Consider the following 13,635-nt stretch of genomic DNA (forward strand, 5'->3'; position numbering starts at 1 on the left):
GATTGTTATGACGGGTCGGCACAACATCGAGGGCCGAAGGGCCTGTACTGTGCTGTAATGTTCTATGTTCTATGTTCTAGAAGGTGCCCGGTAAATATGTAATAAGAGATTGTGTGGAGTCCCTACCTGTCCAAATGTCAGATAAAGCATAATGAGACATGGAGGTAAACACACATATCAAAGAATAAAGAAAATCAGAAACAGAACAGTTATATAAAATTATCGCAAGGCTTTCTTTACTTGAGGTCACATAGTCCCACAAATATTATTTTCATACTTTATTAGTTGGCTGAATTAGAACAGTTTCTCAGAGAAAAGTAAATGAGCTTTATCTGTCTGCAAGCAGAAAGCAGCCAAAATGTTGCATATATTTATCTGACCCTTAGGTATTTCTGTATTGGCAACTATATCAGAACATTTAAAAATTATTTTGTTAATTATGTTTAACTCCTTCTATTCTGGTCTTAGCTGGTATTTTCATTAAACTTATAGATAGACAGTTACACAATTCATAAAGTAACTGGTTAACATGTAGAGAGGTTCCATTTGCGCAGGAAAGCATAGAACAATGGATTATTTTTGTTCAGCTATCCTATCTTTTCCTAATAATGCCTCCAATTTTTCGTAACAAAGTGTTGAGCTGGAGGAATGCAGTGGGCCAGGCAGCAGCAGAGGCACAGGAAAGCTGAATTATGGTTCGGGACCCTTCTTCATATAATCTTCCAGCTCCACACTTTGTTATCTCTGACTCCAGCATCTGCAGCTCTTGCAATTTCTAGTTTTTGATATTTATTTTTGATATTTTTGAACTAAATTGGGAGTATATTAATACTTTACGAACTTGTAGTCAAAGAGCTTTTGATACTCAACAGAAGGAAACTTTTTATTTTTGAATAAGCACTGCTATAGCCAAATTAACAGGTTTTTTTCAATTCTTTACTAACATCTAATCTTATCAACACAAACATTGATTTTGAAATTTTCTGAACTTGCTCTTGAGGGATTGGAGCTGTTTCTTATGTTTCATCAATATAAACACAAATTTGGACATCCGAATTCATAGAAGTTAGCCTTCTGGTCCTTGGAAAACCACTTGGAGTTTTCAATGATAATGGGAACTGCAGATGCTGAAGAATTCCAAGATAATAAAATGTGAGGCTGGATGAACACAGCAGGCCAAGCAGCATCTCAGGAGCACAAAAGCTGACGTTTCGGGCCTAGACCGATGATCCACCAGATGAAGGGTCTAGGCCCAAAACGTCAGCTTTTGTGCTCCTGAGATGCTGCTTGGCCTGCTGTGTTCATCCAGCCTCACATTTTATTATCTTGGAGTTTTCAATGCTGTGAATTGAGTAGCAGTGCTGATTACAGAGAGATCTTGTTAAATGAATGCAAACATGATGGAATCAAAATAAGAATGAAGATATTAGAAGTCAAAAACAAAGGTGTTATATTTTCATGCCGAGGGAAGCTGTGTTGCCAATTAAACATAATTTATTAATCTTCAACCTCGATCTAAGATGAGTTAGCTGATTTCGACTGTGATGGAAACATTTGATCTATTATGGCAACAAGGAACCCTAGCAAAACAAGAATCAAATCTCCATTTGTTGCAGGCATATTTAGCTCAAAGAAAAATGGTTATGATTTTTGGAGGCTGATTTTCTCAGCTCCAGGACATATCTGCAGAATTTCCTCAGGGGAAGTATGCTCGACCCAGCTATCTTCAGCTGTTTCATCAATGACCTGATTACAGCAAAAACATGGACAAGCATCCCCACTTCTGATAAGGTCAGATGTCTCAGATATTGAAGTAGTTCTGTAGTTAAGTGCAGTAAGACTTGGATAAATTCTTAGTCTGACAAGTGTGAAGTCAGATTTGTCACCCACAAGTGCCAGGCAATGACAATTTTTGACAAGAGGGATTCTAACCATGCCCCTTCATTTCATAGCATTACCATCACTGGATCCTCTCTGTATCCTGGGAGGTGATGGTGTGGGGGTAGGCGGAGGGGACATTGGGGAAGGTTCACCATTGACCAGAAACTTAACCTGACCAGCCATAAAAACACCGTAAAGATAAAAATGAAAACAGGAACAGGCCAGGAGGCTGGGTATTCAGTGACATAACTCAGATCTTTTCTCTTAAATGCCTGTCCACCATCTACAAGGCACAACATAAGAGTGTTATAGAATAAACTCCATTGGCCCAGACGGGTGCAGCTTCAATAACACTCAAGACTTGCAACACCACCCAGGAGAAAGCAGCCCGCCTGATTGGCACCCTATCCACCACCTACAGCATTTGCTCCATCACCATGGCTGCAGGGAGTATTATCTATAAGATGTACTGCAGAAATTCATCCAGGTACATTCAACAATGCTTTCAAAACCCACGATCACTACCAGCTAGAAGAAGAAGGGAAGCGGATATACGTGAATGCCAGATAATAAAATGTGAGGCTGGATGAACACAGCAGGCCCAGCAGCATCTCAGGAGCACAAAAGCTGATGTTTCGGGCCTAGACCCTTCATCAGAGAGGGGGATGGGGTGAGGGTTCTGGAATAAATAGGGAGAGGCGGACCAAAGATGGAGAGAAAAGAAGATAGGTGGAGAGGAGAGTATAGGTGGGGAGGTAGGGAGGGGATAGGTCAGTCCAGGGAAGACGGACAGGTCAAGGAGGTGGGATGAGGTTAGTAGGTAGGAGATGGAGGTGGGAGGAAGGGATGGGTGAGAGAAAGAACAGGTTAGGGAGGCAGAGACAGGTTGGACTGGTTTTGGGATGCAGTGGGTGGAGGGGACGAACTGGGCTGGTTAGGGATGCGGTGGGGGAAGGGGAGATTTTGAAGCTGGTGAAGTCCACATTGATACCATTGGGCTGCAGGGTTCCCAAGCGGAATATGAGTTGCTGTTCCTGCAACCTTCGGGTGGCATCATTGTGGCACTGCAGGAGGCCCATGATGGACATGTCATCTAAAGAATGGGAGGGGGAGTGGAAATGGTTTGCGACTGGGAGGTGTAGTTGAATACGTGAATGCCACCATGTTTAAGTTATTCTCTAAGTCATACACCATTCTGATGTAGCACTGTATTACCTCCCTTTACTGCCTCTGGGTCAAAATCCTGGGATGTAGTGTGGTGAGTATGTTAAACCTCAAAGCCTGCAACAAGAAGGCAGCTCCTCACCGCCTTCTGAAGGAAAATACTGGATAGGCAATAAGTGTCGGCCAAGCCATCAATGCGCACAATCCATAAACATATTTTAAGAGTGCAACAGTTACAAGTAGTTTTAGAATCCTTGGCCTAAGAATTCGGAAGTATCAGCTAGGTTTTCAGATTCTGATCACTGACTACTGAACTGTTTTGGTCGGTGCAGACGTGTTACCAGTGAGTGATAGGTCTGGCCTGTCTGTAAGACTTACACAGCAAATCAACTGACCGATACAAGCCCCACTTTTAATGAGGTGCCTAAATTGGGTGGCATGGAGGTGAGACGATGTGAGTGTTAAATCCCCTGATCTTGAAAAATTTGAGGTCCAGTCGATGTTAATATTTTGCATGTTGCTGGTCACATTGCCATTTGGAACTAGTGGGAAGAGGCAGCTCTTCAGTGGATGGCAGGAGTTTGCCAACCAGCACAATAGGAACTATTGGTAGCGATTAGTAAATTGTGGAGTGAACCTTGCCAGAAGCACAAGCAATGGGACCTCATACCTTGTATCATGGAACCTGGAAAAGCACTTCTGTTCCTTCTAGCACATGAGGAAATTGGAAAAAAACCTCATATGCCGACACCTTTTATGACAATAGATTCTCTTCCCATTTTCACATTTGAGGAGAAGTCATTCTGCATTCCCCACAGGCCACAGTTAGAATGGAATTTAGGGCCCAAAACAGAAATTGAACACTGATGAGCCTATTGAAATATGGGGCATGCTGGCTTCAGACCTTCTGCTGATTCACATTTATCTGGCTGTTCGGAAGAACTGTTTTAAAGTGGAAAATGGCAAGATTGGTGCAGTATGCCAGCAGCAAATTACTTAACTGACTTTAACTGATCACTTATCTAGTTTCCAATGGGTAGCTAGGGTTAAAATGAACTCTTAACCGTCCAGTCACACAATCAAGATGAACAGTTGTTGGGGTGGAATACGCAGGGGACATTCAGTGTTTCTCAAACTGTATCCAGAAAAACAAATTAAAAAGAACAAATTGGGAAATGTAAAACAACTAGAAGCTTTCTGGAAGCTAGTCACCAGATTTTACAATGAATGTAAGGTGAGTGTTTAGTCTAAAATTCAGATCTCCTAATCTTTAGCTGTTGTTTGCTGAGGCCTATTTTCAATCAGTTAGCTTTGCTTTGAATTCTTGGCAACTGCACACAATAAACAGTTTATATACCAGATTGGAATGGATAGTAATTACCTTTGGTTCTGGAAAAAGCATTTTGACCTCAGGCTGACAGCCCGTTGGCCCTGAATTTAAGATATCTGGGGATCCTAATGCTTTCTTGACATTGTTATAATGATTACAGCTTTTCTTTGATGCACAAAGTGTGGAGCTGGATGAACACAGCAGGCCAAGCAGCATCTTAGGAGCACAAAAGTTGACGTTTCGGTCCTAGATCCTTGTGCTCCTATGATGCTGCTTGGCCTGCTGTGTTCATCCAGCTCCACACTTTGTTATCTCGGATTCTCCAGCATCTGCAGTTCCCATTATCTCTAATCATTATATTATGTATCAGAATGAATGGAAACCCCTTCTTTAAATTCATATGTACTTACGTAATATTATTGTTTACACTCATCTGCATAGACACTCTTCATGCAATGGAAAACTTTCTTCAGGTAAAATTCAGAAAATTTTTGAAAGCACGGTACTTTCCAGTAAATTGTGCATATTTATTGTTCACCCAAGCTTGTTTTTAAATTTGATTAGAAACAGAAAACGGTGGACAGGTAGGTAGAATTAATGCAGAGTGAAACAGTTAACACTTTCAGATCTGCGTCCTTTCATCAGAGCTGGAAATTTAGGATGTCATAAGTTTTAAGCGAATGCAAGGGGGATAAAGAACAAAAGGGAAGACCTGTGATCAGGTGAAAGGCCATGAGATTAAATGGGCAGGAATGGGTACAAGGCCAAACAGAGCAGTAATGAGCCAATTAAAGAAATAAAAAATGGATCTAGAAGAGTTCATTGATGGAATGATAGACACTTGCCATCCAAAAACAAAAAAAAAGAAGAAATCCAAAACTTTCATGAAAAGAAGAAACAAACTGTGGGTGAGAGTATGGTCTGAAATGTTTAAACTCAACGTTGAGTCTAGAAGGCTGTAATGTGCCTCATTCCAAAAAGTTTAATTGGCGTGCTGCAGGAGGCTGTGGGCTAAGAAGTTTGTAATGGCCAGTCAGGAATGCAATTGGAATTCTGTGTGACTGACCAAGCCATGATGTGAAGTCTTAAAGCAAAGTTGAGTAAAAATTCAGTTTTTGCAGGGACAGGTTTGAGGGTTGAGAATATGCTGCAGGGGTTGACCTTTAGGCAAAAGTCAGATATTTTATCTTTAAATTGCAATGACGATTGTCTGATAACATATTGAAAATTACACCAGGCAGCTGTGTCTTGGAAAGCTTGTTTCTGAATGGCCAAAGCAGATGTTTTGCCATTGTTGGAACAATTAAGATCACTAGTCATTAAACTTTCAGTTGACGCATTGATTTGGGAGTTACTGTGTTAAATTATTCCATGGAGACAAAGTAGTTCTGGCAAAACATCATTGAGCTGACATGCTAACTCTGTTTCTCTCTCTCCACAGATGCTGCCAAATATACTGACTATTTCTCGCAATTTTTGTTTTTATTTCAAGTTTTCAGCATCTGCAGGATTTTATTTTTATTTTGTATGGTTGTCTGGATGAATATATTTTCGTTGTTTCTTATAGTAAGGCTATTTACATGACTCAATTAGTGTTCCAGTCCTTTCCTCATGTTTCAAGGAACTTCAAGTATTGTTTTGGGAAGCATCTTTTAAAATTTCTGGATTCTTGCAGAGATTTGATCTGATTTCTGATTTTGCGTAATTTGCTAATCACATTCTGCCAGTTTTTTTGAAGTGGGAAGGGAAAAGCATATACTGTAATTGCTAAGCATTTGGGAATACTGACCTCTCTGCTGGGAAGGTATAAGTTAGTTCAAAAATGATTGCCTACAGCTGAACATGTGTTAGTCTTATTCAGTACAATCCATCGAGAAAGGAAGTGATGAGGCTGGGATTGTGCAGAAATTTGAAACCTTTTACATTTAGAACAGGTTTCAGTGGGGAAAATGCCCTCTACAGGCAGCCTATGACTGTCCCTGCACTCTGGCACAAAGGAACTCTAGGATAAAAACAGAACGAACTGTAGGTGCTGTAAATCGGGAACAAAATCAGAAGTTGCTGGAAAAGCCCAGCAGGTCTGGCAGCATCTGTGAAGAAAAAAAGTCAGAGTTAAAGTTTTGGGTCTAATGACCCTTCCTCAAGAACTTTAGAGTAACCTGTATTATTGCTATTTCCTCTTCCCACATCAGCTGCCTGGTGCATATGCTCAGAAACCTAAACTGGCCCCCTACTTGTGGAGGAATCAACACTCCACATGGGAAATTCCAGTTGGCCTCAGTTAGTCATTTAGTAAGCAATGACAGCTAACATCCCCATGTGAGTACGTTCAACCTGTTGTCCCATGATCCATCTTTTACAAATAAGACCTGGAACTGCAGAGCTGGCCTGCAGCTCAATGGGGCTATTATCAGCACCTGCCCACCACTGAACCCAGCCCCTGTGGGAGTTAAAATCCACTCTTAGTTTCTCTAACCCTGTGGAGAAGAGATAAGATCCTTCCCCACTAAATACAGCAATGTGTGTATGACAGACAAGATTGTCGTGGAAAGCCTGAACTTCTGTATTTTGTGATATCCGCACAGGTACTGCTGAGTACTGATGCAAACGTTTCATACAGTTAGCAGTAATCTAAAAGAAAACATAGCTTGGATTCAGTAAGGACAGGTGATGATTAGTGGACTTATTTTTGACTCAAGCCTTTTAGCAGCTGCTCTTATGTAATCCACTTTTGGATTACAGGCAGCTGCGTGGAACTCTTTCATCAGGAAGGATATTTCTTATTGCATGAGCATATTGTAACATCATCTGCAGAGGCTACAATTTTTCTGTATGGGAAATTGGGCCAGAGGGCAGTCAGGCCTAGTTGCCCCATAGTGCCTCCTTGTGGTCAGTTGTAGAGGGTATTGACAATGTTCTGGGACAATACTGATAACTTAAACTAAACCACTGTGGATGTTTGAAATCTGAACAAATTAACTAAACAAAAGACTCTGAAGCATTGTGGGGAGAGAGACAGATCAAGTTAATTGGCTGAATCTTCATCCCAGATTTGGGGCCTTGACATTAGACCCATTCATGTGCGTCAACACTGTTCTATGTCGATACCTAATATCTGATGCTATTTTGAAAGAGGAGGCCAATTAATGGTCCAATGAAGGATTCACCACCTGATTAAGGACATGAGAAAGCTTTGGAGAGATAGCATGGAAATATGCTGGGCCCATTTGGAAGGGCTTGTAGCAGTCGTGATTCTGAATGTGGCCTTATGAATGCAGCAGAGGCTGGACAGTAGTGGAGCAGCAACATGGCAAGCCCCATGGTTTGCTAATTTCCCCCTGGAGGTGTTAATAGTGATAGCTTGGAAGACAGTTTTGTTTCTGGAGAGGAGCAGGATGAGGTCTGTCAGTCAAAATGGTACCATGTATGTGGCCAAGGAGATGAGCAGCCACAGTGTGAGCAGCAGGATCCGGGATCCGTTGGGGTGAGTGCATTTCTCAACCAGGCCAGGAGTCACCAGCAAACCTATGAACAGAATAGCCTGTGAGTACATGGTGCTCAGAAACACCCACATACATCCGCCAGCTGCATTCCTGAGCAATGGGAAATGCTCACAATGCAAGCACTTTGGAAAGTAATGCTGATGTCATGGATGTCACATGTGAGTGAGCTGCAGGGTGTGGTGATAGACAGCACCAATGTTTTGACTTTCTCACTCTTGATTTTGTGGAAATGAGTACACAGAGAGAAGGAAAAGAGTTGTGTTGGAGATGGAATTGTTCATTTCACTGTACCGAAGATCATGACAAGCTGCCACAAGCTACCTCTTCAGTGAGTAACTGGAGCAAATTGGTGGCAGTGCCCCCACTGATTCTGTGGCACAGAGGACAGGCCATATTAGTGTCTCAGCCACACGCAGGCACAAACCATCAGCCTCTCTCCACTTCTGCTTCAGCCATGTGGTAGTTGGGAGCACTTTAGAAATTGTTGTGTGCAGGCAGAGCTGCATTGGTCATTTCATTTTGGTTCTTGTAATGTTTCCATTTACTCTGTTACAGACAAGAAGTAACTTGATTTTTACCGTTCTCCTACCAGAGATGATATCTGTTTTTTTTTGCTTTTTAAATCGGCACTGGCATGTTTCCCAAAACCCTGTTTATGAAGTTTAAATTTAAAAATGATCCATACAAGTTCTTTAGAGCTAAAATACAGCGGGGTTGACATGCATTCAAAACCCAGAATGGCAGCTGCACAGAGAATGGCTATTGTCTTACACTCACACACAGAAGCATGCAAAGAGGAAAGAAAGAAAGAAAGAAAGAAAGAAAGATAAGGACAAAAGTTACAACTTTAATTACAGTTAGAAATTGTTTAGTCAATGTTCAAGATGTTCTTGTGGTTGACTTGTCAGGTAGAATTCCTTTCTATACGAGCTCAGTTGTGGTTGGTGGAAATTAAAGTTGAAGCAATATAATTCTTGTAGAAATGGAATCTGTTCTCTTATCTGGTGAAACATAGGGATCTTTATCAAACCAGAGCTTCAGGAGAAATTGAAATTAAAGGCAGACTGTAGCCAAGCTGGAAGCTATTCTGTTGTTGATTGGGCCATTGTAAAAAAATATTCCTGAGGAATGAAGTTGATTAAAGGCTATTCAAATAATCCAGCAGTTTCAGTCACTCCTTGAAAGTGGAATTACAGGTAGATAGGATAATGAAGAAGGCATTTGGTATGTCTGCCTTTATTGGTCAGTGCATTGAGTATAGGAGTTGGAAGGTCATGTTTCGGCTGTACAGGACATTGGTTAGGCCACTTTTGGAATGCTGCATGCAATTGTGGTCTACCTGCTATCAGAAAGATGTTGTGAAACTTGAAAAGGCTTCGAAGTACTTGCAAGGATGTTGCTAGGGTTGGGGTGTTTGAGCGATAGGGAGAGGCTGAGGGGCGACCTTATAGAGGTTTATAAAATCATGAGGGGTGTGGATAGGCTAAGTAGACAAGGCCTTTTCCCCGGGGTGGGGAGTCCAAAACTAGAGGGCATAGGTTCAAGGTGAGAGGGAAAGATTTAAAAGTGACCTAAGAGGGAGCTTTTTCATGCAGAGGGTGGTTTGTGTATGGAATGAGCTGCCAGAGGAAGTGGTGGAGGCTGGTACAATTACAACATTTAACAGGCATCTGGATGGATATATGAGTAGGAAGAGTTTAGAGGGATTCAAGGGGAAAATCCTGGCAAATGAGCCTAGATTTACCTAGGTTATTTGGTCAGCATGGATGAGCTGGACCGAAGGGTTTGTTTTCATGCTGTAGGTCCCTATGATTCTGTGAGTGTCTATCCTGGTTGAGACTGTTCAAATGATTTGATGGAGATGATTTTAATGTCCTCATCAAAAGCCATTGTGTATTGCAGGAGATAACTGTGGAGGCCATTAGTGTCATCTCATGCACAATGTGTTTCAATTATTTATTTTGTTCGAAACTGACAGAAGTATTTTCCTTGTCCACTGTTCCTCTGTAGGGTTGCCTGGAATATCTACACAATGCAAGGAGTGTGATATTCCAAGGAGGTGATGTAAGCGCTACCTGGTTACTGCTGATCAGATTTTTCCAGAAATTGTTGTCAACTACCTTAACTTTCTCTCTGTTTGATTTCCTGACTCCTTGCAGGTGTGACATTCCACAGGCCTCTCACCAGACTTTGCCACATAGTCACTGAATTAGTGTCCACAGTTTTGCTTTGAATAGCAGTCCTGTTTTTTGTAAAGAAACACATTTTTCAAGTAGAAGTATAAATTATTTACAAATACTTTGAGGTGTTAGTCTGTCACCTTAACAATTCAGTGGGTGCAGGATCTGAATAAATCTGTTTGGAAATCCTAGCTTGGAGAACGAGTGACCTAGACCTGATTACTTGGATTGTAAAAAAAAAAGTTTTTTGGTTATTTCAATAACCAGCATTTTTAGATGCTGATGTTGCTTTCTGCACTTTTTTGAATAGTTGCCTTTCAGTAAAGATGATATCCATTGTGTTATAGTTAGTTCACAAACCACACTGATTGTAGGAGGAAGTCATCTATGAAGTTGTCCAGAGGATGGCCAATTGAAGAAAAATGCTTGTGAAACTAATGGTCGCTGAAGACTGATAAGTCCCCTGGTACTTATAGATTGCATCATCAGATATTAAAGGAAGTAGCTACAGTAATAATGTCTACACTGCCAGTAATCTTCTAAGAATTCTTAGATTCAGGAAAAGTCTGAGAGAATTGGAAAATTGCCAATGTAATATCTTTACTCAAAAAGAAAAGTAAGCAAAAAAAAGGTCTATTTTAGGCCAAATAGCCATCTGATGTTGGGAAAGTATTAGAATCTATTATAAAAGATGTAATAGCAGGGTATTTAGAAGTACATAATTTAATCAAGTAGAGTCAGCATGACATCATGGAAGGGAAGACTGCTGGACAAATCTATTCGAATTCTTAAAGGAGGTTAAAAGTCAAGCTAGATGAAGGGAAACTCCAATATTATACATTTGGATTTCCAAAAGGTGTTCAAAATGTACAACGTGTAAGGCTACGTAATTAGAGCCAATGGTATTGGAGGTAATTTATTAACATGGATCAAAGATTGGCTAATTAATAGGAGATAGTAAGTTGGGATGAAGTAGGCATTTTCAAAATGGCAACCTGTAACTAGTGGAATGCCACAAGGATCTGTGCTGGAGCGACAACAATTTGGAATGTATATTAATGACTTTGAGGGAAATGAATATACTATTGTCAAGTTTTCAGATTACATAATAAGTGGGAAGGCATGTGGTGATGATGACACACCCTACAGAGGGATGCAGACAAGTTAAGTAAATGAGCAAAAACTTGACAGGTGATATATAATATGGCACTGTGGCAGGGAGAACAGGAAGCTAAATATTTAAGTGCAGACAATCTGTAGAACACTTCAGCACAAAGGGACTTCAGGGTTATTGTGCATAAATCTCAAAGCTAGCATCAAATTCAATAGGTAGTAAGGAATGCAAATGGAGTGTTGGCCTTTCTTTCACATGAAAGTGAGTATGACAATAGGGAAAATAAGCAAAATCCCTCAGATGCTGGAAATTTGAAATATATAAAGTGCTTGAGAAACTGATCAAGTTTGGCAGCATCTGTGGAGGGGAAAAAAAGAGAGTTCATGTTTTGAGTCCTATATGACTTTGTTTCAAATTCTGAAAAAACTCAGATCAGGCTTAAAACATTAAGTGTTTTTCTCTTTATTGCAATTTTATTTCAGATTTCCAGTCTCTGCAATATTTTGCTTTTATTCCCCATTTTTATACTTATTTCCCTTGAATTTGGGATTTCTAACTCAGAGGTAGGGACACCACACCACAAGTGGCTTCAGAGTTACCTCAAGTGATTAGTTTCTTGTTAAAATAGGAGCAACTATTGTGGTGGGAATGGGAAGCATGTATGCTCTTTCAATGCACTGAAAAACTGGATCATTTCTCTGTTTGGTGTTCCACCTCGTCAGCTTTTGCATTCCGTCAATCTTCTACATTTCCCTTTAGGCAAGCTGGGACATGTGTTTAGCATTTTTATAGGCTTGAGGTCTGGTTGTTTACCGTGGGGCTGCTAAAAAGATTACATGTGCAAGTTTTTTTCCTTTGAGAAAATGGAAGACATTTCTCTACCATTCTTACCAAACCAGCCCTGCTCACTATGTTCCAAGATGCCTACTGAAGTCTTAAAAATCTAGTGTTGGTGTTGCTTCTATTCATCACCTACATCACTTGGAAGATCAAACTGCAGAGTAGTGTAACAAGGTCTAAGGAAATAGTAGGCTCCTTAAGTACTTTGATATTGAGTTTAGGCTATGCTGGAGTTGACTCACAGTGACTTAGCTGGAAAACTTCAGGATAGGAATCTTTAAATTCTCTGTTGATAAGGTTTTTGGCTGCTTGGCTAGGGTCTTCATGGACATATTGGTGCCATCAGTCATGTCCTGTACATGAGTGAAATCTGCCAAAGAGATAAAGCAAACCCTCCATTGTCAGAGTGGCCCTATCCATCTGGAAATTAGTTTACTACAATGCCTACTCATCTATTGCCTGCCTAATGCTACAATGGACAATTCCTTACAATACACACACAGGTCTGCTGCCACACCTTGAAATTACCTAGCAGCAAAGAAGTTCATCACCACTGTTAATTTCATAGCTAGTGGCAGGGCAGGAATATGACAGACCTGAACTACTTCTCCATTAAGACAGACATGACATCAGCAAGTCTGCTTTGGAATGTCCAGAAAGTTGAGTCATTGGGAATAGTGCTCGTGAAATCAAGCCTCTCTTCCATTTCACAAGACATCACAATCTGAAATATGAGCAAATTTATCTCTAGGATAATGTCTGACTGTGACCACTATGTAAAATAAAACAAAATCATAACAGGTTTTAACATTGGACAAGGAAACTAATTTATTATAACAAATCTATCCTCTAACATGTAGCAAAAAATAGATTTATTTACTAATATGTAAGTTTAAACTGTATAAATTGAAAAAAACATTTATTCACACATGGGACAGCCAGGACAGATGAGATAAGTAGTTCTTCCAGCAATGTTGGGGGTGGAAAAATATAACCAAAATGGCACAAAGTCTGTGATTTAGTGTTCAAACCACAAAACAGAAATAAGATGACTTTCTCTCACTTCACTTTTGGGTTTCTTTCATTAATATCACATTGCAATTGACTGTATTAGCCTCAATTCGATAGCCAGTCATCTGGACCTACATTTTGGCTTGAGTTTTTTTAATATTAATTCACAGAATGAGGGCATCACTGACTAAGACAGCATTTACTGCCCACCCCTAATTGCCCAGAAGGCAATTAAGAGTCAATCACATTGCTGTGGGTCTGGAGTCACAGGTCGGCCAGACTGAGTAAGGATGGCAGTTTCCTTCCCTAAAGGAAATTTGTGAACCAAGGGTTTTTCTGGCAATTGATAATGGATTCATGGTTATCACTGGACTCTAGTTAGCCGTTTTTTTTTAGGCAATGTTTTTTAATTCCCACTTAGAGTGAGTCAGAGAGGGAGACTTGCTGGCCAGTATGTTAGAGATTTGTGTGCCAGTAACTCCTCTCTATCTCACTTCTGTGACAAGCTGTAATTAAACCAATTCATAAGCAGGTACTGAGCTGTTACCTTTTCTCCGTCATAGAGACATGCCAGCAGGTATCATAAATGTATCAATACCTAGTTTAAGCAAA

Source organism: Stegostoma tigrinum, chromosome 15 (assembly GCF_030684315.1).
Source record: "Stegostoma tigrinum isolate sSteTig4 chromosome 15, sSteTig4.hap1, whole genome shotgun sequence".
In the NCBI taxonomy this organism is placed as follows: domain Eukaryota; kingdom Metazoa; phylum Chordata; class Chondrichthyes; order Orectolobiformes; family Stegostomatidae; genus Stegostoma; species Stegostoma tigrinum.